Source organism: Aphelocoma coerulescens, chromosome 17, assembly GCF_041296385.1.
Source record: "Aphelocoma coerulescens isolate FSJ_1873_10779 chromosome 17, UR_Acoe_1.0, whole genome shotgun sequence".
Classification (NCBI taxonomy): domain Eukaryota; kingdom Metazoa; phylum Chordata; class Aves; order Passeriformes; family Corvidae; genus Aphelocoma; species Aphelocoma coerulescens.
In genome coordinates this window covers 3,857,272-3,882,006 of record NC_091030.1, presented here as the reverse complement: position 1 = coordinate 3,882,006, position 24,735 = coordinate 3,857,272, and positions in this window count along the sequence as shown.

Genomic DNA, 24,735 nt, shown 5'->3' with positions numbered 1-24,735 from the left:
CGGGAGCCACAAACACGGTCAGCTACCTGAGGTGTTTGTTAAATGGCTGCAGGACTCCTGTGAAGGTGTCTGTGGAAGGCCCTGGATAAGGAGGCAGGCGGAGACTGGACAGGAATGACTTCAAACCAACTGAGCAAGCAGGTGTGACTCACCTTTGAGGGTTCTAGTTGTGGGGTTTTTGTGGGGTTACACAGCGGGAAGATGGGATAGCGTGCTAGAACTTGTCCCAAGGTGCCTGTGACAACCCCCTGCACTGGGAGCTTGTGGTGCCCCTGAGACCTCTCCACACAGCTGGAAAGTCAGGAACAGTTGGAAGCCATGCCAAGAACTGGGATCAGTTCCACTGTGCCATGGGCTACCAGACCATGATGGCTCATCCATAGCTGGGTTTTATTTCTGTTGTTACCTTTAGGCAGGAGCTGTCTCACTGAAGGAGGGCAGAGGTTCAGGCAGCCCAGCAACCACTTCAGCAGCCCAGCTTTGCTGTCCTGCCCAAGAAACCCTGTGGAAAACCATCCCAGGGTGTCCCATGCATGTCTCTGTCCTCAATTAGCAGCTGCTTTATAACCCCAAAGCATGACGTCCTCCATCCTTCATACATTTTTTATTTTCTCTAATAGAATTTCCCATTATTCATATGAATCTCTAATCCTTTTGTGAATCCTCCAAGGCTCTCGGCTTCAATAATGTCTGTGGCATTGAGTGCCACGTGTTAATTATGTGCTGTGGAGGAAAAGTATTTCTTACTATCAGTTTTAAATCATTTGCTTTAAGAAAATAATTTAATGGTTATACCAAGCATAATGGAATATAGAACTGCATAGATAGGGCATATCTTGCCTTAAAAATTAATTATGGTTTTCTGAACACTGGGAAACTGAGGCATGAAAGGACACAACTTAAAATTGGGAATTTTCTGCTAAAGATAGAGCCTAGGAGATCTGCTTCTTATATTCTTTCTAAAAATAAATAATAAATATGTTTTGCCATATAAAGCTGATTTAGACATCTCAAGTTTTCTTGTTCATTTTAAGGAACAATCCCCTCACTTTGCACTCATAAGGAGAAAAAGATGGGATTCCTATCTGATAGAGAGACTGTGTTAGAAGAAATGTCAGGGATCAGATTCCACCAAATCAAGTTTGCTGTGATCCACAGGGAACCCAAGGTAAACTTCTGGAAAACAAAAGACTAACATTGATACTACTGGGAATTCTCTGTTCTGGACAGGCTTAAAGTCGTTCTGCCTCTTCTATTGCCAATAATTCCTGAGAGGAGATTTGATTCTCACTCACCACAAATAACTGTATATATTTTACTTGCTAATATTACTGGGGTGGCGTGAGGAACAAGCTTGTGCAAAATGTACCCTATTTACCAACGTGTAGAGAAAAGGCTCAGGGATAAAATAACCATTCCCCTCCAAAAATAGACCTCATCCACATGTAGAAAATAGCTGAGGACAGGGAATTACTCTCCTGCTGCTCCTCGCTCATGTGTTGTATATAATGGTTTCTGGAAACATTTTTATCATGCAGGGATAAAGGAGATGGAAAATAATCATCCTTACTTATCTAAGTGTGGTATTTAGATGACCCTCATTACCCCTGCACTGACTGCCTCCACACTTTTGGAATATTTATACTCTGAAAATCCCATTACGCAAGAGAGTGTTGACAGACCCCAGTTACAGGAAAAAAACAGGAGAGAAGAGGTGACTTATTCAAGATTAGAGAGATCTGTAGCAGTGCAGAATCCTGAACCCAGGTCACCCAAGATTTAACTCACTGCTCTGTGTACTTCTGTAGCCTCCCTTATTGACCCAGGCTTATAACCTGTCTCATCTATCTATAAAGCAGGGATTTATTAGGACAGGGAAATGTCTCAGCAAATGCCACACTCTACCCAAGAAACCTTTTGTATTGGAAGTGATATAAGGTAAGATCATGAAAACAGGCAGTTGTATTTTTTTTTCAGCCCCAAATGGTTTGATTTTAATCACAGCAAGAATTACATAGGATGGAAGTGCCATCACATCCCAGCTCGGGTGGTCAAATGTCCCAGGCAGACGAGATGTTTGATGGAGAAAATTGTTGACAGAGGTTTCTGAAGATTCAGTGACCACTGATTATCACCTCCTCTTAGTAGAGAAGAAAGACTTCGAGAAGAGCTAGAAAATAGGGCCTGACATGGTTGTGACTGTCCTGATTTAGAAATGCACATGTCCCATATGGATATAGGTACAATATCACTCCAGTCAAATGTTCTCTGCAGGGCCTTCTCAATCCTTACTCACACAACATCTTTCCCTTGTTTACAGTTTAATTTAAGTTAATGTTTTAATTTTTCAAACGAGCAGTGACATTGTTTATGAATGCATTACCATTGAATAATAACTCTTGAATATCAATTAACTTCAGCAATTTTAAACTACAAAGCCCTTGCAGTCAAAAGCCTGTGCTTGCAGAATCAGGTTTGTTTAAAACCACCAAATTCCATCAAGTTTTCAGCTGTCAACAGCAATCAGCATTTGCAAGGAGCTGTATTCCAGAGGAGGATCCTGATGGGATATGGAGTCTGCAGAGCAGTAGGCCATTACAGAAATAGGAAACTTACACCCACTCCAAACGGGACCCCAATGACAACCAGATGCCTCTAGGGTCATATTGTGGTGAGGTGGGACAGGCTGTGGGGGCAGTTACAAGGTGGGGAAGGAGAAATTGGAATTAATTCTGATTTCCAATTAGAAATTGGAAGTCGAATTACAGGAAAACAGCAAGAAATAGGGTCTGGCTCAGCACCACACAGGATCTGCCTGGTAGAAACCAAAATGAGTGTACCATCTTCCTGTTCCTTGTGCCTGTGCAAGGAGAAATGATCAGGGGTGACAGCTCAAAAATCATGAGTCCCAGGCTGGGGGTGCAACAGTGCAGCTGAACTTTAACTTATCCTGAGAAAAGGGAGCTGTGAAATTCAAGCTCTCGGCTGAGGGATCTTGGTAGGCCTGACCCAGCCTCAGGGAAGAAGCACGACCTCTGATGAAGCTCTCTGGTGGTTTGGGATTTTCGGGGTTTTTTGGTGGTTGTTGTTGGCTTTGGGTTTGTTTTTTTTTTTCCCCACCTAGATGGAAGGAAGACTTGATTTCCACAGAATTCCTACTGAATGGATCGTGCTCTACGTGGAGCTGAGCAGAGACACAGCTGGGGTGGCTCTGGGGACACATGTGCCACACAGCTCCTGTCCTTAAGGTTTCTTCTTGCTCTCAGCTTCACCAGCAGCTCTGGCAGCAGGAACTGGGACAAGCCCTGGAGAGGCTTTTGCCTCTGGTCTGAGGAAAGTCTGAGGGGGCCTTTGTACTTCTCAGCATGCAGACACAATAGAACAATTTCAGCTGCGAGGCAGCTCCCCAGAGCACCAAGAACTCAGCCACAGAAGAGCCTAAGCCAAGGAGATCACAAGTTGCATTCTGTGGCCACCATTTCCACAATCCCAAATTAGTTCAGTTCCTCACATCCTGCTCCTGAGGAAGACATGAGCTGTGAGTGCCTCAGCCTGCCTCGCAGGGGCCCAGCTAACAAATGGAGGCTGCAATATTTCAATCAATAGGGAAAAAGAAAAAGAAGAAATGAAGTAGTCAGGGAAGACAGGGACATTATTGATGCTTCTATTACTGCCTGAAATTGGTCACTGTGGAGAAAAACAAGTAGCCACAAAGTGGACTTGGCCTGACCTTTCGCTCCTCAGCAGGCAGCAGATTGGTCATTCTGGTCACTGCCAGTGAAAAACGAGGCTGAAATCTTCTTTTAGTGGATGAGGGACCAGTACTCAGTCCCCACAGCAGGAGAGAATTCGCAGGTCAAGGGGGAAGCTGTAACCCTCACTGTGGGCTCCAGAGAGATTCCCACATGACACATTAGGACAGGGAATGCAGGACTGATTTGCTGCTTAACATGAGTGGTGTGTGTTCAAATGCAAGCAGACAGACTCCTCTGACAGGGAGAGGAGTTTCAGAGTGATGGACAAACCAGAGCAGGGAAAGCTGAGGGACCAGCAGTGCAGCGAGGCAGGGAAGCTTCGAGCCAGGCAGGAAAATGGTGCAGAACAGGATGGAAGAAAGCACAGAGAGGAACTTTGACTACACAGTACTGAGATGTGACAAAGTGAACTGAGGCAACTCAGACCAAGGCAGGAACCTGTACAAATTCAAAAGGAAGGACAAATTTAGGACTGAGCCACAGAGTACCAATTCTGTACAAACTCTTCTACCAACTTCCATATGGCCTTGGATGGCCTTTCTCAATTCCACAGTAGCTATAAAAATGCTTTCCTTTCCCCCTGGGATGCCACAGTCCCTGAGGCATATCCAGAGGGAGGACTTAATACCTCCAGGACACAAGTCAGAAAGGGGAAAGAGAAGATTTTCCAGCAGCAGAGCAAAATCTGTGTGTGTAAGGCCAGATGGAATTGGGCAGGCAGCTGCAGGAGGTCCCACCTTGGTGTGGAGGAGAGCTGTGGGGAATAAAAATACACTAACATGGTGTACAAGAAGCTTCACCAAGCGGGGAGCTGCTGGCCTGGAGAAAGGGACACCTCTTCTGGCACACCAGAGTGGTCCAAGGAGAAAGAGGATGATTTGTGCATCCCAAGGAATCCGCTGGCATATGACAAAGTGGCAGAGAATAAATAAACAAACAAATAACAATACTTTGCCCTAAAAGAGGGTAAAAGCTCATGAAGTAGCACGTACAGTTTCTTGGTACAGAGACAGAAATTCCACATGGAGAAATTTTTTTTTGAAATGTATTTTGTTTTTATCATACCTGCAACCTTCTCCAGCCTCAATGCACACCTGGATGGCTTAGCTCCCACGACAAACTCAAGAAACAGCACTTACCTCCCTATTAGCACTGTGAACTGACTTGGGTGGTGAACTCTGATGAAGAACAGACACCAGAGAAGTGCTTTAAAAGAACAGGTCGCAAACACTCATAATAAACCTGTTTGGATGCACTTTGGGGAATGTAAATCACTTAAATTATTCAAGTGTCAAGCTGTTGGGACTCGGGCAGGCTGAGAGCTGGTGCACTGAAAGCCAAGGCAGCCCAAAGTGAGCAGGGCAAGGAAGGAAACACACATTTTAAATTCAAGCTGCTTCACGCGTGCTGAAGCTTGTAACCATCAACTGCAGCTGTTTGCCTTTACTTAATGAAGGACAGGGCTGCAAGGGTTTGGGCTGCAAAGTGAAGGAAGAGGGCGAAATAAGGATTGGGCTGTGACAGAAGTGAGAGAAGGCAGCAAACCCTGAGCATAGAGCAAAGAGTGGGATAGAAGGAAGATATCTATGACACCGTGGTGATGTGTTGCTACCTCCTCTATTTAAATCTGCTATGATATGTGTAGGAAGGTACTTTGAAGAAAGGGGATTATCTTCTGCATTTTCCAGGAAATGTAGCAAACTGAAGGAAAAACTGTGAAATACTTAAAGCAATTTACTTGCTTGAGCATCAGAAAGGGATGGGGTTGGTTTCAGGTCCACTCCCCTGCCCAGCTTATAGCTGGTGGGCTCCTTACCTGCCCATGCCTGCTGGCTATAATCCAGCTCTTCTGATATTTAAATGCATTCTTCTAATTAATGTGTGAATTTATTAAAGGCCTGTTTATTATACCCATTTGTTCTTTCAGCATTGTCCTTTGGATTTAATAGCTCTTTTCCTTCCCTGCTGCTACACCCTGATCTACTTATACACAACAATCCCTCCTCTCTTTCACCCTTCGGTTTTGCTAAGCTCCTTAGTCAGCTCTTATAAGAAAAGATCTTCCTTCCCAGACCATGATTTAGTATTCTATTGTTTGAAAAACACCCGTCAAATGTTCGTAATTTCCTCCTCCTTTTTCCTTGGCAAAAATTCAGAATTCTGAGCAAAACCCACTGTAGCACTTTTTTTTCTGTCTCCTGCTACCAGCAGCAGCCCAAAGACTGACTCAAGTTACTGTGAGGAGCAGCACAGGTAAACTGTGCAAGCAATTCAATCATCAGGGGAGTTTAATTCTCCCAGCCCACCTGAAAGCTTTTTAATTTGCTTTTCAAACACATTCTTAAGCAGCAAATCCTGCCTGTGACAAAAACACGCAGGTAGTATTTGCAAGAAATAGTGTTTATTCATCAAAGTCAATGGGAATTTTTTAGGTTTATACAGCTCAGGTTCTATGCCTTTACAGCTGGTGCAGTTCAGGGAATATCCAGGCACAGATAAACGCTGGACTTTGTTGATATGATATCTTGTGTCTCTCTGTACTTAAGGGCTTTAGAAATTGATTAACTGAAACCCTTATCAGGAAGGTAACTATTATAATACTCATTTTACTGACGAGGAAAATAGAGCACAGAAAAGCTCAGCAACAGCACAAGGTTACACAGTGAATTAGTGGCAGGAATACTGATTCCATCTCCCTGGCCTGACCATTAGACACACTCCTTTAATCAGAATCTTCCCCCAAGCCCTCTGCCTAATTTTATGTGCTTTTTTTAAAAAAAAAAAAAAAAAAAAGGCATTTTGCCCTGCCTTTCTACATTTCCTAGTCTGGCTGGGAGCTATGGGAGAAACATTGCCTAGAACAAAAAGTTGGGCTCAGCAATATTTTAAGTATGACAAGGAAAAAAAAACCTCCCTGAATGAGCACATTCTCCTAAGATTTTCAGCCTGAATTTGCAGCTTCAGAGAATTGAGCTAAGCCACCGAATAGCTGGGTGCTTTATATGAAGCAAACTTCTTAAGGCTTTGCATTCATGCATTATTAGTAGCTTCATTTTATATCTAAGTTACTTATATGGCTCCTAATTACCACAGGACCTTAATGCCTTGCCTTAATGTATTTATCCTTGATGCAGCTCAGTGGTGCAAGAGTGTTGAGCCTCCTGCTCCATGGGCTAATTTTGTGGTGCAGAAGACTCCAGAAAAGTCAGTCTTCGGAGGGATTTATAAGATGAGTCTTCCTCTACTTCCTCTGCCAAAAGCAGACTTCAGGTCACACTTGGGAATGCCTCCATGAGCTTGGCCTTGTGGGACCTGCAGGCTCTGGGCACAGGGAGATCAGCCAGCCTGGTGTGGAGAGCGCCTTAGATAAAATAGAAAGTCAGATATTTCAAGATGTCTGTTTATTTTTTTGAGAGGCTTTCATGAGTTGCCTGATTTCACTCAAGAAGGGTGTGGCAAAGGGAATTTCAGTTGGAATCATTAAGGTTGGGAAAGACCTCCAAGATCATCGAGTCCAGCCTGTGGCTGATCCCCACGTTGTCACCCAGCCCAGAGCACTGAGTGCCACCTCCAGGGACGGGGACTCCACCACCTCCCTGGACAGCCCCTTCCAGTATTTCACAACCCCTTATGTGAAGAAATTTCACCTTCCTTGTTTAGCAACAAATCCTGACTGAAATTAGAATGAAATATGCAAGAAGAGGTGAAAACACCAGCAACAGGACTCCTTTTCCTGAAATGCAGGAAAACTTAAAACCAAAAGTTTTAAGACAACAACCTGTGATTTTTCATGAGCCTGAGAAAAGTTTCTTCTTGCTCTCATCTCCTAGTTCCAGTTTAATCATTAAAATGGATTTATGAGCAGTAGTTGCTCTGGATTGATGACCTGTACAAGGAGCCCATTTCATTGTAAGTTTAGAGATTGCAGCCCTGTGCCAAGAAGTGTCCTGCAGGGCTTTTGGATACCTAAAACGTTGCTAAAATCCTAATCTAGTCCTTTTGCCCAGGAGCAAATTCTACCTGTAATTATTAGGAATGCTCACCTAGTCCAGGAGTCTGACTACTTGAACATTTGTCTCCATAAGCTTTACACTTTAATAAATAATTTACCCCCAAAATGCACTTAAATTAGATCTATAATTCTACCATGAGGCTCTGGTGGTGTGAGGAGACCTCCTGACTTTGCTCCGATCATTTATAATGCCACCAATAAGTCATCAGTGGAATTGCAGCATTCTTATTTATAGCAGCGCTTATATTGTTCCTTATATCGTTTATTATCCTCATTTGGAATGGCCCCAGCTCATCAGGAGGAAAAGATGCTGCACAGCCACCAGTTTAGGCCATTTCTTAGCACAGAAATGGTGCCTTCCTGAGGAAGCAGAGATGTTATCAGGGAGAGGATGGATATAAATTGCCTGGACATCCTGTCCTCATTTCTGCCGGTCCTTCCATTCAATTTGAGGAGGATTAAGGGGATGGCACAGAGCCTGAAGCTTTTGGTGATCTTTTTGCTTCTACTTTCCATCTTGGGGAGGGCATACTACATCCCTGTCACTGCTCTGACCTGTGAGAAACCTGCACAGGAAAGGGGACAAGAACTGATCACATGAAACCATGCCCTCCTCTCCCACTCTCCCACGCTGTTGAGGTTAGAGCCAAACCTCTGCAAATACAAATCATACAAATCACGTCCTCTTTCCTGCTAGAAGCAGGTTACAATTAATAAATCAGGGATTTAAAAAAAAAAAAAAAAAGAGTTAGATTTAAGATCACCCAGGTATCCCCAATGGTTTTCCTTTCCAGATGCATTATGATAATTTTTAATGACATCATCTCACACTATTTTTACCGGAGCTCTTTCTTTTAATGGGTAGAAGATGAGCATGATCTCCAAGGTGGAGGTGGGGGGGAGCTGAACCCTGCTTCACTTTATCTCAAACTGTTCATGCAGAATCTAACTCGCAGCAGCTGTTCAGCACCACACACCAAAGTCCAGATAACTAAAAGCACTTAAAAGCAGAGTATTTCAATGGGAAAAGTTGCAAGCACAGCTCCTAAGAAGCCATTGCACTGCCACTGTCCTGCCTTGCCAAGGGCAGTCCTTAATAGGGGGGTAGGACTGGGGGACCAGTAACAGTCCCAACCCAAATTTTTCTATGCTTCTAAATATGTAGGATAAATTCTCTTAAAAGCTTAGGAAAATTCTGCCTTTCTGGCTATTTCCCCATTGCAACCTTGCCTGAATTTGTTCTTGTGACTCACTGGTTTCTCTACATCTCTAGCTTGGTGCTGGCAGGTTTCTCACTCCCCAGTTCAGCCATTAACCATAGGGTTTGGCCTGGACAATTTATTCCCATAAAATACAGGATCGACAGCGATGAGGGCACGGAGCTGCCTCTGCAGACACCCTGCACACACGCCTGGCTCTCAGGATGTGGATTTTGGAGGCTGCTGTGCTGCAGCCCCCAGAGACAACCTGCCAGAGGGAACAACCTCACTGCCCTGGGGTTCTAAATGGACCTGTCCCACCCCTGGTGCTCTCTGACTCTGGGTGACAGGCACCCACCCACTGCTCTCCCATCTTTACAATCAAAAACAACCCAGAAAGGAGCAGAGAGTGAAGCTGGAAAACAATTAGAGCAGCTAAAAATGGAAATAAAGAAAATGAGAAGGAAGATTTCATGTTCCTGTATTTACACTCCTGCACAGCCCAGCAAGGCAATGATAATGCAGCACAGAGTTAGTGAATATGTCACGAACATTAGTCTGGATTTTGGGACATAGCAGAATCCCACCAGGAGAGAGGGTTTAAATCTTGCAGCAGGAACACAGAAAATAAGTCCTTTTATAACCCTCTCTCTTCAGAAAATGTATCCACACTTGGAATCAGAAGGCCTTTCCAGGTTAATTTAATTATACTTTTTCTCTGGAGTTTGAGAACATCAGAGTTGAATTCAGCAGAGCAGCCACCCACTCCCTGAAAGCGGCAGCAGTCAGGCAGACTTTGGGGATTTCATTCTCCTTGCAGAAAAGAAAAAGCCCAGGAAGCAGGGGGATATGTCTGTGCTGCCGTGTGGAATCATTCATTTTCACTGATCCCCATCAGCCAGATGAAGCTTTGCTTAAATAAAGAGACTGAGGCTTCCAGAGGCAGTTCCCACTCGTCTTCCCATGTGGGCAGACCCCACAGCAGGACACAGCAGGACACAGGGAGTGTAGGACAGGCTTGGAACAGGAGAATTATCCCCCTTGTTTCTCAGGTTCTCTTGTTAATTGGCTCTTTTGGGTTTTTCCTGTGTATTTTTGGAAAATTAGAAGTCAAACAAGGAAGTGAGGTAATGAACCAGCCCTCACAGAGGGGCTCTGCATTTGGCTGTGGGGACAACAGGGTCTGAATAGTTGAAAAAATCAGTGCAGCGAGAGCTACAAATGATGGGGGCTTAGGGAGAAGGCTTTTTTTTTTACATCTTGCTGAATATTGCAAATTTGGTGAACTGAGCAAGTGACCATCTGGGATTTTCATGTAAAGACATACGTCAGTGAAGAGCTATTCAAATCAGCCCCAAAGCTGGCTGTGTCACACTTTTGATGTCTTTTCTTCTATCACTAAAAAGTAGTTATACTAAGGACAAACTATCTTGAAAATGTTAAAAAAAAAAGGTAATTGAAATAGTAAAAAAATGATCCCTTTCAGCCTCCTGTATATCAAAGGGTTTGTTTTGGCCACTTAGCTTGGCTTTCTGTCGCTGTCATTAGCTGTGTCTGGGCTGGAGCACGGCAGACAGAGAGGGACGTGTGAGTTCCACTCTAAGCCATTAAAGCCTGTGAAATTGGACAATTGGCTATGCAGACAGCCCTTAGAAGTACTTCGAGCACTTTTGGTTCTTGGCTGAGGACTGAAAATGGGGATGGAAGCAAGAAAATATCTCTATAAATGTATTGGAGCTTTGGAAAAAAAAAAAAAAGGAAAAAAAAAAAAAGCACTGAATGTAGGACATGGAAACATGAAACTTCCAGACTCTGCTAAGTCTTTATCCCTTCAGAAGTATTTTTCCAGGTATGGCTCACACCACACCCCTCAACACTTAATCAAATTCCTGATGAAACTTCAGATTATGCTGGCATCAGGTATAAGAACTTTCTTTACACAGAACTGCAAACCCAATGTTTCCATCCATCCATCCATCCATCCATCCATCCTTCCTCCAAACTGAGAAAGCTGATTGTACTTTATGAATGCTCCCTTTTTAGAAAGACAAGCAAGGAAGAACAGTTATTACTTTGCTCTGTTGCTGTCACTGAACCTTCCATGGATTTCAGTCTTTCTCTCCTGTGATCCATTGCTCCTCTCACGGTTTCAGCCCAGCCCGGGAAGGGACTGCTTGTGCCATCTGTATCCTCAATATATTAAAGGAATGGACTAAATTCATCAGCACTTTATGCTTTTACCCCATAGCCCTGCTCACTTCAGTGTTTTTTGGATTATACTGTGGGTGTTTAGACTCTGCCCTCGCTTTGCAGGTGAACTTTGCTGTCGGGTACATAGAAATGATTGAAAAGCTCTGGTTTTTCTCCAGAATTGCAGGATCTTTTTGTCTATTCATCTGTCAATAGGTGCATTTTCTCTCTTGCTAACATGGAATATCCAGACAGGATGACATTTTCTTTCTCTGAAACATTACCCAGCCAAATCCTGCAATAAATAGCTGTATCTTCAGAAGATTTTGAGATACTGATTGTAGGACTCTTGAAAAATCTCTCTGCAAGGAGCAAAGGGTTTGAAATCACGACTGTGATTAAGCAACTGACATCCTGTTCTCTGGTTTGGGGCACAAAAGTGCATGGAAAAAGTGCCATACCTTGTTATAAGTGCTGTTCAGTGATCAGACCTCCACAGTCTTTTTTAAATGACCTAAATTTATATTTAAAACCATTAAATTTCCCTTACAAGATCAGACAGTACAGGGGTGTGTGAAGTACAGGGAGGGCTACAATGGGTATAGACTCAAATACAGCTGCAGGATGTGCCCATCAAGCCACCAGGAGGAATTTGGGGCAGAAGCCTACAGCCCAGAGCATGTGATTTCTGGTGGAATCATGATCAAAGGGCTTGGAAGGTTTCCCTGTGAGTGTTGAGCCATCTCATCCTGCCCAGCAACAGAGGCCTGACAGCAAACTTCTCTGGATGAGAAAGGTACTTCCAGCCTCACTTTCTCATTCTCTAAACCTTGAAAATAGCATTCACCACCTCCTCTCTCCCCAAGTTTTTGTTTTACAAATCTCCCTGGGTTGAAGTGGGGTCTGATTTCACTCAAACTCTTGCTTGTTCTGGAGTGAAATTTGAGGTGACAAGAGGGTACGTTTTCCTTAGAACGTCTGTGTTACCCTCTAGTCAGCAGGAATGAAATTGTCTGACGATGCCCTCCCCTTGGGGACCTCTCTGAAAATGAGATGTATCTCTCATGAGGACCTCTCAGCAAGCACAACTGAAATATCTTTGTGACTGCAGTAGCTCTGTAATGAATGAATTAATTGATTTCACCCTCAGCCGCTTCCTCATCGACCCCGCTGGCCCCACAGTAGGGAAGGAACTTTGTTCCAGTTCCAGTTTCCCTCAAAGCCCTGTTCTATTTAAAGGTAGAAGAAAAGGCTTCAGGGCTAAGAATGGGAATCCCAAAACCTCCATTCTGGATGGCAGCCAGATGGGTCATCAAGCTGCACACTGAGTTTGGATAGAAGGATGGGAACTCCATATTTCGGCCACTCTCAGGGGCTCTGTTACAGGTGGAAAGTGGGTCTGAGAAGTTTGATGTCCTGACAGTGCATTTACCTGTGACTGTCTGCATTGTTCAAGGCGCTTGTGTGGACATCTCTGGGTCTCTAGGCAGCCCCAGTTCCTCCCTTCCTTCTTAATCCAAATTCTCTTCAGGGAAACCTGTCAAGGACTCATGGATCTAATTAGACTCCTTTCCATCTTTGAAATCTTGGTGTGTCCAGCTCTTCCAATCTCCATGAACAGCAGAATGATCATAAGCACCACATGGATGGGGCAGAACTCAGCGTCTAACCTGATAAATGGCAGACTGGGCACAGCAATTTGAAAAATTCAGGTGAAATGAGCTGCCAGGGCCTGACAAGGGTGGGTCCCGTTCCCATTCCCAGGCAAACAGCTCTATTACCCCAGGCCTGGTTCCTAGGGTACATCACCATGTCCTGCAGCCATAGGGAGGAGGAGGAGGAGAAGATCCAGCAGGCAGGAATTGTGCAGCAAGATTGATTCATTTAATTATTTTACACACTCTTTTATAGACTTTTTTCTTCATAGTCTAATTGGACAAAGGATCAGCCCCCCCTTGGGGGTGATTGGCTAAAATCCTAAAACATCCATTGTCAAAATATTTTTCTACTGTACCATAAACAAGACTTTTCAAGGTTGCAGGAGGCTGGGTTGTTTACATTCCCTGCCACCTCTTCTGTGAGAGAGAAAAGTCTCTCACGGCCTTAGAAGCTAGCAAGAAAATCCTTGCTAGCAGCATTTTTGTATCTACACAGCTCCCCCTCCCCAAGGCAGCGCCTGAGGGTCTCATCCCAGGGCATTGGCACAAGCTGCTGGGGCTGGGGGAGCAGAGTTAGATGGGACAGACAAACCTGGGGGACTCGGGTCACTGCAGAGCTGCTAAAATCCAGAGGTTATTCCCACACCCTGGAACACAAGTCACGCCCTGCATCAGATGCAACAGCTTCTCCTTGGCATGTTCCAGTCAACAGAGAGCAGCTCCAGGAGTTATGTCCTCATGAATTTGAGCTGTGGCTCTAAAGTGACTCCTCTGGTTTTTTGACAAGTTGTGTGGCTTCTGCTGTGCCTCAGTTTCCCTGTTGTGTTCACTTCTACTCTCTTGGTCCACTGCAAAGTAGATGACCACAAATATTGCCCTTCTTCTGGAAAGCATTGCTCCTATTATGTCTGTTTTAAATTTAACAGTGGAATACTTTAATTAGTTTTTCAAAGGAATATTTGAATGTTCAAAATGCTGTTGTTCCACCTTTAACAAAAAATAAAGATTTTTAAAGTAAAAGTTTTAAAATTAAATTCTTTAACAAAAGTACTGAGTTTCTTGATTTTGCCAAGTGGACATGGACATTTTGCAGTTTCATCTTTGGTAGAAGTGAAAATCTTCTCAGTTCTGGACACAGAAGAAGAAACAAGGCCAAACTCCTTTGCTGAGGGAGGAATGGAAGAATCTTGGGGAGAACATTGTGAAGAAGCTTCAGATTTCTTTGGACAGCTGCTTTCCGTGTCTCAGGCCTGTCTTGACTCCTGTTTTTCCCTTGTCCTATTCCTTTCCTAAGCCACCTGGACACTGCAAGGCTTGTCACTAGAGCTGCTGTAGGGGATGGACTTTGTACCAGTGCCACATAGGAACTGTGCAAACAGTAGATGGGATGTCCTGGTAAGGAGGGAGGGGGAATGCCAGAACTATCAGCAGCCTAGCTACATCCATTCTGAACTCTGGCTCCTGATCCTTTTCCAGCTATGCCATCGCCAGTGGGGGCTCAGATTCAGCATCCAGAGCTGAGCAGCCGGGCCCAGCTCAGCCCCCAGAGCTGCCCCAAGCAGATATCGGTTCAAAATAGCAAAGAGCTGCAACTCAGCCTCACTGAAAAACTGCCCAGCCTCTGCTCACTCCTTCTCCTCACTTCTTTTTCTGCTGTGTTTCACTTTGGAGGAAGTGAATTGTTTTGACTGTATCTTCCTTGTAGACATTAAATACCTTTCAAAGCAAGGTCATAGTCCCTGGAGCTCTGACAGCACATGAAGATAACAGTTCAGGCTGGGTTTGCTGCCCTTGGTGCAGGCAGGGAGCTGCTACTCCCTGGCACAGGGAGTCTCTCAGCTCAGCATCCTCAGCTTCCACAGCAGGAACAGAGCTTGGAGCCCCCTTTCCCTTCCATGTGCACACCTGTGGTGCTGGATGGGCCAGATCTCACATGAGCTGGGCATCTGCATGGCTCTTTGGGTTTCAAATTCACCCCCAGGTTATTGTTTCCAAGGAGAAATACGGCATCCATAGCACGGAGAGGCACAGCCTGGGAACAGGAACAGCCAAGGATCTGTGGCAGACAGGCATGGCCTGGACAAGCCACTGCAGAGCACCTCACATAGCAGGAGGGCTCCTGGCAGCTGGTTCATCTTCCCACATCACATTGGGTGCTGGAAAAGAGGAAGAATAACGCAGTTCTGTGCTGGAGGCAGGAGCTCTGGCGTGCCCCAGGTCAGAGCGAGTCCAGCTGCGTTACTTCTGTGCGTCGCAGAAGCGACTTCGGCATCAGGAAGAGCTGCTGGCTGAGCTCGCTGGCTTCTGTGCAGAGGGAAACACGGCAGGAGCTGCTGGGATCGGCTCACGTTAGCTCGGAGACAAAGGAAGAGAGAGAGGGTTCTGGTCTGGCTCCTAACAGGTTTATTGTTCGAAGTTCAGCAACCAGAACATGGCAATGATCTTAATCCGGGATCCCACCGAGAGGCTTTTCCCGCAGTTTTATAGGGGGTTTGAAAACCCGGGCAAAGGGGAAAACAACCAATGAGTTACAAGGCAGGGGGAAGATACAATTCAACAAGAACCACTGGGGGAAAGCGAGAGGCAGGAGTTATAACAGAGAACCAGTGAACAACCGAGGAACAGAGAATTTTCCCAAACAGGGGGAGGTGGCTTGTACCTGGGCACTGCCCAGGGGGTGCAGCTTGGGCTTCTGAGCCACCCCTCGACCCACCCTCTGAGTCTGCCTCTTGGGGAAACTCGATCCAGGGGAGAGTCTGGGGTTGATCAGCATCACGCTGCCCCAGCCCCGCAGAGGGCTGGGTCACCGCAACAGAAGAACACCTGAGTTTATTTCCAGCACCTCTCCCTGTTAGACAGGTGACCTTTTCAGAGCTCTGGAACTCCAGGGAGAGGCAGCCTGGGAAGTGTTCAGGTGGTGCCTGACAAATGAAGGCGGTAAACGAGGGGAGGGATGGCAGCTCTGGAGAGCCAGGAATGCTCCAGCCATGGGAAGTCTGTCTCACTAGCAAGGTTTGCTTTGACTCCCATGCTGAGGAGTGGTGGGGGGGGCTAATAGTGGGGCTGGCTGGTGCAGGGGTTCAGATGGAGCACTGGGAATGGTTTATCCCAGCTGGGAAAGGAGGCCAGGCTGGCAGTTCTCGCTGTCACTGCTCATAGCTCTGTTTACAAAGCACTCAGGAGAGCACAGAGGGATTTATGTTGCTTCATGCCTCCCCTCTGCCAAGTGGGGAACAGATTTCCTCCACCAGCACCATCCTGCACACTGCAAATTCCAACCTCTGATCACCCACAGGTGACACCCACTGCAGGAACATGTGAGAGCCAGGTGCCAGAGCTAGCTCACACTGACATCGGGTGTGGAGCTCATACAGAGCCTGTGGTGATCACCAGAGCCTGCTTTGGAGTCTTCTGTCCCCTTCAGTCACTTAGAAAAGGCCACTAGCCCTGGAAGGGTGGAACAGTTCCCCTTCTGTTAATAAACCTCAGTTTTGTGCCAGAGCACACAACTCACATGTGCACCTTAAGCCATCTCCACCTCTCTCTGCACCTCCCTTGCCCAGGGCCAGCAGGAGATCCCAGCTGGCCCTTCCAGACCTTCCCCGTTGGCTTCTCCCAGGCCCTAGCCCTGGCAGCCAGCTCCTGCATTGTCCCCAGTGCACCTTGTGCCTGCTGATATGGGAATCTGGGCTAGGAAAGGGCTTCCTGGAGCCACGGATAACTGTGTAAGCCCTGACTAACTCCACAGGGGAACCCTCAAGCTCCAGAGTCCGTCTCACCTGATCTGTCAGAAAGAGTTTGCAACCTGACTGATGCTGACTCTGCCCCCTCAGCAAGGCCTGAATGTGGTGGATGCAAACATGGCTTTCCGCTGGGTGAGCTGAAAGGGCTGGGAGCGATGCCTGCTTGGATTACACCCCACAACAGCTCTGTGATTTGTACACAATGACAAATTTGGACGGGCTTTGGATTTGCAGCTCTAGGTGGCTCAGCTCCTTCTGCATCACTCGCTTCTGGGAATGGTCAAACAAAATGAGTTTTGGTCGAGCAGCTCATGTTTTCGAAAAGTTCTCACAATGGAAAATGCGATTCATGGGTTGTGGATTTTCTGATGAGATAAAAAGTTTGCAAACAGATCTCTGTTCAGCTCAAAATCTCTTCCTGGATTGCAGTTGTTCTAAAATAAAATCAGTCTATAAAATGTTCAGCGCAAACTTCAAGGCACTTTTTCAGCAGAACTTCCTCTGCCACCTCCCCTCAAGAGCTCTTGATGACATATCTGGGGATTTTTTTTTTCTTTAAACTAGAAAAAGCCACCACCAGTTTCTATGTTGCTTTTCCATGGAAGATGGGAAACCAATGAGTTTTTCTTGCTGGTTCTAAATAAGATTCCCCCCAGTTTCCACAAGTGACCAAGGTGTGTAGGTATCATCCCTTTCCCACATGCCCCATACTGGATCCCAGCTTGAGGGCCCACAGATCCTTTTCTGAGCACTGAGAAGATGCAGCTGATTCCTTCCTCCTTTCCCTTTCATTGTCTCTGCCTTTTGGGGTGTAGCCAGCGCCAGAAGGAGAATGAAATAGAGTGCAAAAAGCTATTTTGTCCCTTGCCAGCTCAGTTGGAATCAGGAAGCACTGGAAGTCTCCCAACTAAGCCCAGCTTTGGAAGCCCTCCAGGCCACTTTGTTGGGGCCTGAGGCTCCAGAGGTTCTATAGAGTGGCTGAACTTCTGGGAAATGCCACATACAACCCAAAGACTTCAGCTGTGTGAGCAAAGCAGGGTTGATGGGAACTGGAGGAGTGTACACCTGACTGGAAAAATAAAAAAATCCAGAAGGTCTGAATTTATATATTCTTGTAGGTTCATGCTCAAGTTCATTTATCTGAATGCTGATAAACTCGATTATAAATGATTTTAGGAAAGTCTGAATTTGCTGGTGAAACTGAGGAGAACAGAGAGCAGAAGCACTGACAGACTGACCTCCACACCAGCACAGTGTACTGGACATTTATGCACCCTCAGTCTGGATATCCATCAATCTTCAGACACACATCTCCAACTAGATCAAGACATGAGACCGTGAAGGCTCTAATGGACCCCAGGCTCCAAGTGTACTCCTGCCATTCCAAATAGCAAAGTCCTTTGTTTCCCAAAGCTCTCAGGAGCCACGGAGGCTGTGCTGGTGCCAAGTACAGACACAGAGCACACACAGACCCCTGAGAGGGACTGAAGAGCTGCAGAGAGTTTTTACTCCCCAGCAGCCAGTTTTTATTCCCTGGCACTATTGCTACATCGGGCAGAGTTTGGGGTTTTGGTGTTTTTAACTGCTGACAGCTCCCACTGTCTTTCTAATCATGGTTTGAATCCTTGCCCAGCCCAGCCCAGCCAGGAAGGCTCTGGAGCTGCCTCCAGTGAGCAGTCAGACAGGACTTGAGCACACGGAGGCCTGGAGGTGACAAGGAATGGACAACATGGGCACCTGATGGGAGTTTTCCATCCTGTTTTGCCTGGCTTTCCTGCCCCCAGGAGGACAGGTCACACTCCCACCTCCAGCCCCTGCAGCTGAACTGTCATTTAATGCCAGGATAACTTGCAGGTAGCACTGATTGCACCTGGAATTGCCTCCACATGGCAGAGACAGGCCACGTGTGCAGGTCCCTGCTGCCCTGGGAGCAGTTACTGTGTTGGTGCAACCAGGGTAAGCCTGTGCCAAGGTTGCCTCAGCAGAAACGTGTGGATCCAGGTTCCTGCCCTCCACACCCATTGGAGACTTGCTCCCAGTCCCTTCCTGTGGCCATGGTAACAAACAAAAGTCCTGCTCACCAGGCTCTCTCCATCCTATTGATTCCTTGGGAGATTTATGGCAGAGACCTGATCTCAGTGAAGGAGCTAAATCCAATTCACTAAGGAATTACAAGCCTGTCTGATCAATAATCTATTTATCTCCTTCACTTTGCCATCTTTAAACACTCCAGCCCTGTCAAAAGAAATTGAAAGCTTTTTAAAAATAAAATTATTGGACTCTGGAATGGCTCTGCTAAGGCTTCTGGAAAGCATCTTAAATCCAGGATGGATCCAGTTCAGATCCAGCACTTAGGAGAGATTTGTCATAGCTCCAGTGACTCGACAGCAATCCAGCAAAGCAGGCAGAGATAGCAGGGGATCCTGGCACTCAACAGAGAAAGAATCCAGCCCAGGAGATGACAGGTAACATGGACACACAGTGTGCAGGAGACACTGCTGTGACATCAGTGCCAGGAAGGAATGTGGGGGTCACACAGCAAGGTGACTTCCACTTCATTTCCTCTGGCCAGACTGAAGCACAAGAAAAGATCACACAGACTCTGCTGCACTGGAAGAACCTAGAAGAGGCTCCTATACAGATGTGAGCAGCTCAGAGTAAAGTATGAAGTGTCAGCCCCACCTGGAAATGCCTTACAGAGACCCCTGGAGCTGCAGACTGCATTTGTTCATGACTTGAACGCACCATGAAGTTGAATTTAATCAGCACATGGCTTCAGAAGCAGCCATTGAGTCTCCCAAGGGCAGAGGTGGGCTCCATCCCACAAATAATGTTGGTTTTCAGCTCCCATGCAGCACTTCTAATTAATAGATCATAAAGCAGTTTGCATGGAAGCAAACCCAGGCAGAAAGGAGACAGGATGAGCTGGGAGCCAGTGTCAGAAGCAGGAGCAGGACCAGAGCCTCTTTGAAGAAGAGGAGTTTCCATCCATTTCTAATCTTCCCAGATAATTTATCTGACAGATGCAGGCCCTTACAAGCACAGGGGGAACTGCAGGATCAGCTCATGCACATGAACTGCCTTCACAGCATGGGTTCCTTGCCAAAGCAATATTTGTGCACACAATTAAGCCTTTCTTCAGACCAACTCTTAAACAGAATATGATTTGCAGCCCCAGTGGGACTGATCCATATATTCTGCTGGCCAAAAGATGGGATTTTCTTTTTGGTAGAGTACAACTGGGGAATCACAAGCACAGTTGCTGGAGAGCGAGCCTGATGTTCACACCTGGAGTCAGAAGTGTTTGGGGAAGGCAGAAGTTCTGCTGACATTAATGGTGTTGCACTGGTGCCTGTGGGGGATTTCAGCCCTCTGTGTGCTGTTGCCTGTGGGATATTTGCTCCCCAGATTGCCCCATTTTTAACAGGTTCATGTACCTATATTTCTGAAATGGGACTCCAGTGCGGAAGCTGGGAGGGGCTAAAATTCTCCAGAGTGGGAGAGGGACCAGTTCCTCTCACTTCAGAGGTTAATGAATGGAGTCATTAGGATAATTAATGTTTTACTGGTGAATTAGTCCCTCTCTGAAGCAGTTCTGCCTTTCCCTGTGCAGAGAGGCAGGGCCCTCTGGAGCTGTGACACATCCCTTGCTAAGGTGGCTGCCTTGTCCTGACAGCGCCTGCTCTTGGAACAGGTTCCCGCGCATCTGCCTCTGCAGCAGGGGATTTGTGTTCCTGCGGGAGGGAACCTCAAAGCCAAGAGCTGTGCTGGAGTTTGAGAGACTCCAGGCTGCCAGCTGCTAGGATTAAGCTTTCCTCCAAACTGAATTAACACTTCCAGTTCTGACTTGGAGCACTTTGGCTGTCCCCGTCCTGAGCCTTTTTCATCACCACCCACCTACCAGCTCTGCCAAAAGGCCTCACTTTTCTTCTGAAGAACCATCTGTCCTTGTCCTTGAATCCCTTCTCCTTGAGATTTTCCTGCCTTCTCCATCCCCCAGTTTTACTCCAGCCCTGACCCTAAGTCTGTTTATTGATCCTACGCCTGACTTGAATCACACTCCTTTTTTCAGGCCCTCTTTCTAAAGAGTATGACTGCAGCACTTCACTAAAGAGCGAATGCCCTTGTTGTTCTCTTGTTATTGGAAGTGTGAGAAAGTGCGTGGTGACCATGCCAAAAAAATCAGTAACCTTTCAGTGGCAGTTTGTACAGCACAGTGAAACATTGCAAAAAGCTGCCGTCACACAAGGACTTTCTCCCTTGGCTGCAGGCACATTTGAACTGTGATATCCAGGGGGTGGAAAGCTGAGAGTGATTTCTCAACATTGTTCCTGAAATAATCCTGCTAAAGTCAAGAGGGCTCCTTGAACAGAGCCCCTGGAGTCCTACAGAGCTCAGAGTCACAGCAACATCTCTGTGCCCCACACAGAGGCTGAGGTGAAGAAAAGGCCCCTCTCCCCTTTGGGGTGAATTTGGCACCTCTCAAGATCACAGACTGTCATCCTGGTTTGGCACAAGGTATGAACCTCATCACTGAGAGTTTGTGGCAGAGTATTTTAGAGGAAGAATTTTGTATCAACACCTCAGATAGGATGAAGATATCCTGTAAAAGTATGTAAGCCTTGGGTTTTTCTGGTCAGCTCTTGTCAGAAGGAGAAAGCAGAATCGAAAATTTGACCTTTTTAGTGAAAAATGAATACTACAACATTTTGCTGTTTCACAGGTGGGAAAAACATAGAGGTAATTTAGAAATCTTGAAGTGTGGCAAAACAGGACCGCCATCCCTCAGCCTGTACTTCTGAAAAGCCATGGGATTGGGGGTCAGCTTCTCCCCTGCCTCACCCTGCCAGCATTCACCTCTGCCCTCAGCGCTCAGCCTTCAGTCCTCAAATCCCCTTTCCCCCTCCTGCCCCGGCTGCCTCGTCTCCTGACGTGTTTACGGCTGCCCCTCGGCCAGTCCCCTCCTCGGACACCCATCCATCTCCATGTGGCCTTTCCTCCTGTCTGTTTAAATGCCGCCTGTGATTTATGGCCCAGCAGCTCCCAAACACATCCCGGCCGTGTTATATGGCACTGGTGTAATGCAGACTCCCCTCAGCCATGGAGGAAGCAAACACTGCTAATTTATGCCTGGCTTTTGGTTGTTTTTTTTTTTTTTTTTTTATTCCTCGGCATAATTCTGATTTTAATGTTCCATCTACACCACATCAATATCCTTTCACCGCCAGCAAGAGAAAACAAAAAGTAAATATTTCATTTCCCATTCCCTCCCCTCCTAAAAGGTTTAGCCAGAGCCGGCTCACCCGGCATGGCCCGGGGTGAGACAAATGGGAAGCGACTGTGGGCTGCCACAGGGGTGCTTTATGGGGAGGGCAGTGCCCACAAGTGTCAGGTTTCCAGCATAGTTGCTATCTATTGGTGCATGAGCAGAACAAATGCAAACATCTCCTGTATCAGGTTAAATTACTGGCCTGAGCTAATCTGAGGCTCCAATCCATTGCTAATTTATCAGTCTGCTGATGCCATTTGCTGCATGGAGCTCTATTCAGAGAGCACATCAAGGTGCTCCAGGAAAAGAGAATAAAAAAAAGAGAAAGGAGACAGAGAGAGGAAGAAGGGAAAGGAGACGGAGAGAGGAAGAAGGGAAAGGAGACGGAGAGAGGAAGAAGGGAAAGGAGACGTTATGCAGAAAGTATTAAAAGGCTGAAAGAAATCTTTGGCCAGGGGCATTGACAAAATCTCTTAGCAGCTGGAGGGATTTGTGTCCTGCTGGATCCAGGACATCTGCCACGAGTCTTTGTCTGACTGATGAGCATAGAGATTCTCACAGAGCCTCATTGTGCTCCCTATGCTGAGATACAAACCCCGTAGTCCTGGGTGCTCTTCACATATCCCTAAAACTGTGGGTCAGGGACAACTCAGTTCCCTATCCCTGCATTTTTTGGAGAGAGGATAGAAAAACTGATTTTGCTAAAATCCCAGTGGAGTCCAGGTCTCCCAGAGTGCTGGAAACACAGAATAATGTTCCACTGATCCAACTACCCCAGCACCTTTTCTTAGTCTGGAAAGAGATTTCTGGTCCCTGGGCAGACCCTCAGCAGAGGAGACCTCTATGCACACACAGCCTGTGGATTATAAAACTCCAGCGACTCAAAAATGTCACTGCACTGGGATTCTACCATGGCCAGAGGCTTCCTGCATCCCTGTGTGTGCCACTGTGGTGCTGAGCAGTGCTGAAGCGGGGATCACAAGCCATAACCCTTGATTCCTCCCTTCCCTGCTGAACACAGAGCAAAAGCCAGAGTCTCCTCTGGAAATCAGGTTCCTGCTCTGGAGCTACTCAAGATCATAGTTTGTTTTCCTCCAAAAAAGAACTGTTGCAAGACAAATACCTCTCTGCAGACCATTGAAGTCGGTCACATTAGGCAGGGCTCTGGAGAGTCTGACACTTCCCCATCAGCAGCAAGCACTGCTCTGCTCACTTCTTTCCCTTTTCTCCCTCTATCCCCCATCCCTCCTCTCCTTCCATCGCTCTAACTCTGCAAAAAGGGGACTCTGTGAAAGGGAAACATCTCAAGGAAAACCCGTGCTCTGCTTTGGCAGCTGGAAGAATCAATGCTAACACGGCCCCTGACTGCAGACAGCGACTTGCACTGGCACAGCATCATCAGCCGGGCAAAATCCTGGTGGGCTTGAGCAGAGCAAGTCAGAGCTGGACAGGGATGGAGCCCTGTGGGCCCCAGGGAGCAGGACTGGGGTATAAGGACTGTAGTATAAGGTCAAACGTTATTTAAGAGACAGTCATCAGGCACTGGAGCATCCCAAGGGATTCTGTTCACTGTCCTCCAGAGCTGCTGGACAGACACAAAGGGTCCTCTGCTGCCCGTGCCAAGGGGGGGGGGACCAGGGACATCCCAGCTGGGCTGCTGCCTTTCCTCAGACTTAAAGGATGATCCCATCTCCTCCATGAGGGCACTCCCAGCTCCAGCATCACCTCCAGCACTGCTGTCTGCCCCTTCTCCCTCCCAGTGCCAGCTAATGGGATGCCTAAGCCAGGACTCCCAGTTTGTTTTCCAGGTGGGAGTGATCAGCACAGTGGCACCTCAGGCAGCTGAAGGCTGTAATGCTGCAGGGATGTTACACCCCCCCAGCTGCCCCAGACAGACAGAATGAGCCTTAGTTAAATACAGGTACTTGTTTCAGTTCATAGATCAGCACCAGCCTCCCCTCAGCCCACAGGATGGGCAGATAAAGCAAAGTTTGTGTGATTAAATGATAAAATCTGAACATCACAGAGTAAGCTGGCCCAGGCATGGAGTTATAATTGACCAGAAAAAGGCAAAAGGAGATTTTTTTTTTTCTTCTCCTCCTTGGGCACTCTGCAGAGTTCAGGCAACAAACCCACTCTCCTCTCCCTGTAAGGGCTGTAACACAGTGGAGCCCCACTGCATCCCTGCACCCAGCATTCCCATGGCATTCCTGATAAACAGAGGGTAATAGCAAGAGTATCTAAGGGCTTTGAGCAACAGGAGAGAGTGATCCCAGAGCCAGCAGCTCTCAGGCTCTCCGGTGGGACAGAGACAAAAACCTCAGGACCTCCTGCCTGCAAGAGGGACCACAGCCCCAGCACTGTGTCCTGCTCCCAGCAATCATCCAAGATCTATTTTGGGACTGTCTGGTCCTGAACAGGGCTCTGCAGCTCCAGCCCTCGAGGAAATGCAACCAGGATTATACTAACAAAGAGCAAAATTAATTCACTGGCTTGATGCTGTCTGAATTTTGAAAGAATTTCATTCTGGATGTTTAGGAAGCTTCTGTCTCTTGCAGATGAGCTGCATGGATTGCCAAATGTATGTCCTCTCAGAGGGAAAAATGAGGTTTATTTCTGTTACAAACCTACAGGACTTATTTCACTTTTACATATTTCCTTTCTAAATGGAAGCATTTTAGAGGAAAAGAAAATACTTCAAAAATCCTTCGCAAAAAAGTGATTCTGAAAATGTTTTGATCTGATTGATCTATCAAGCAGTGGCTGAGGGAAAGGAAAAGATCACAGCTGCTCCTTTCGTTGCATGCTGTTCTGATTAGCCTCAAATAAGATGCTCCCTGTCACCCCTGGCCCTCCACGCAGGGAATGCACAGAGCTCTGTAGGCTCCACTGAGGACACCCCATGAGGG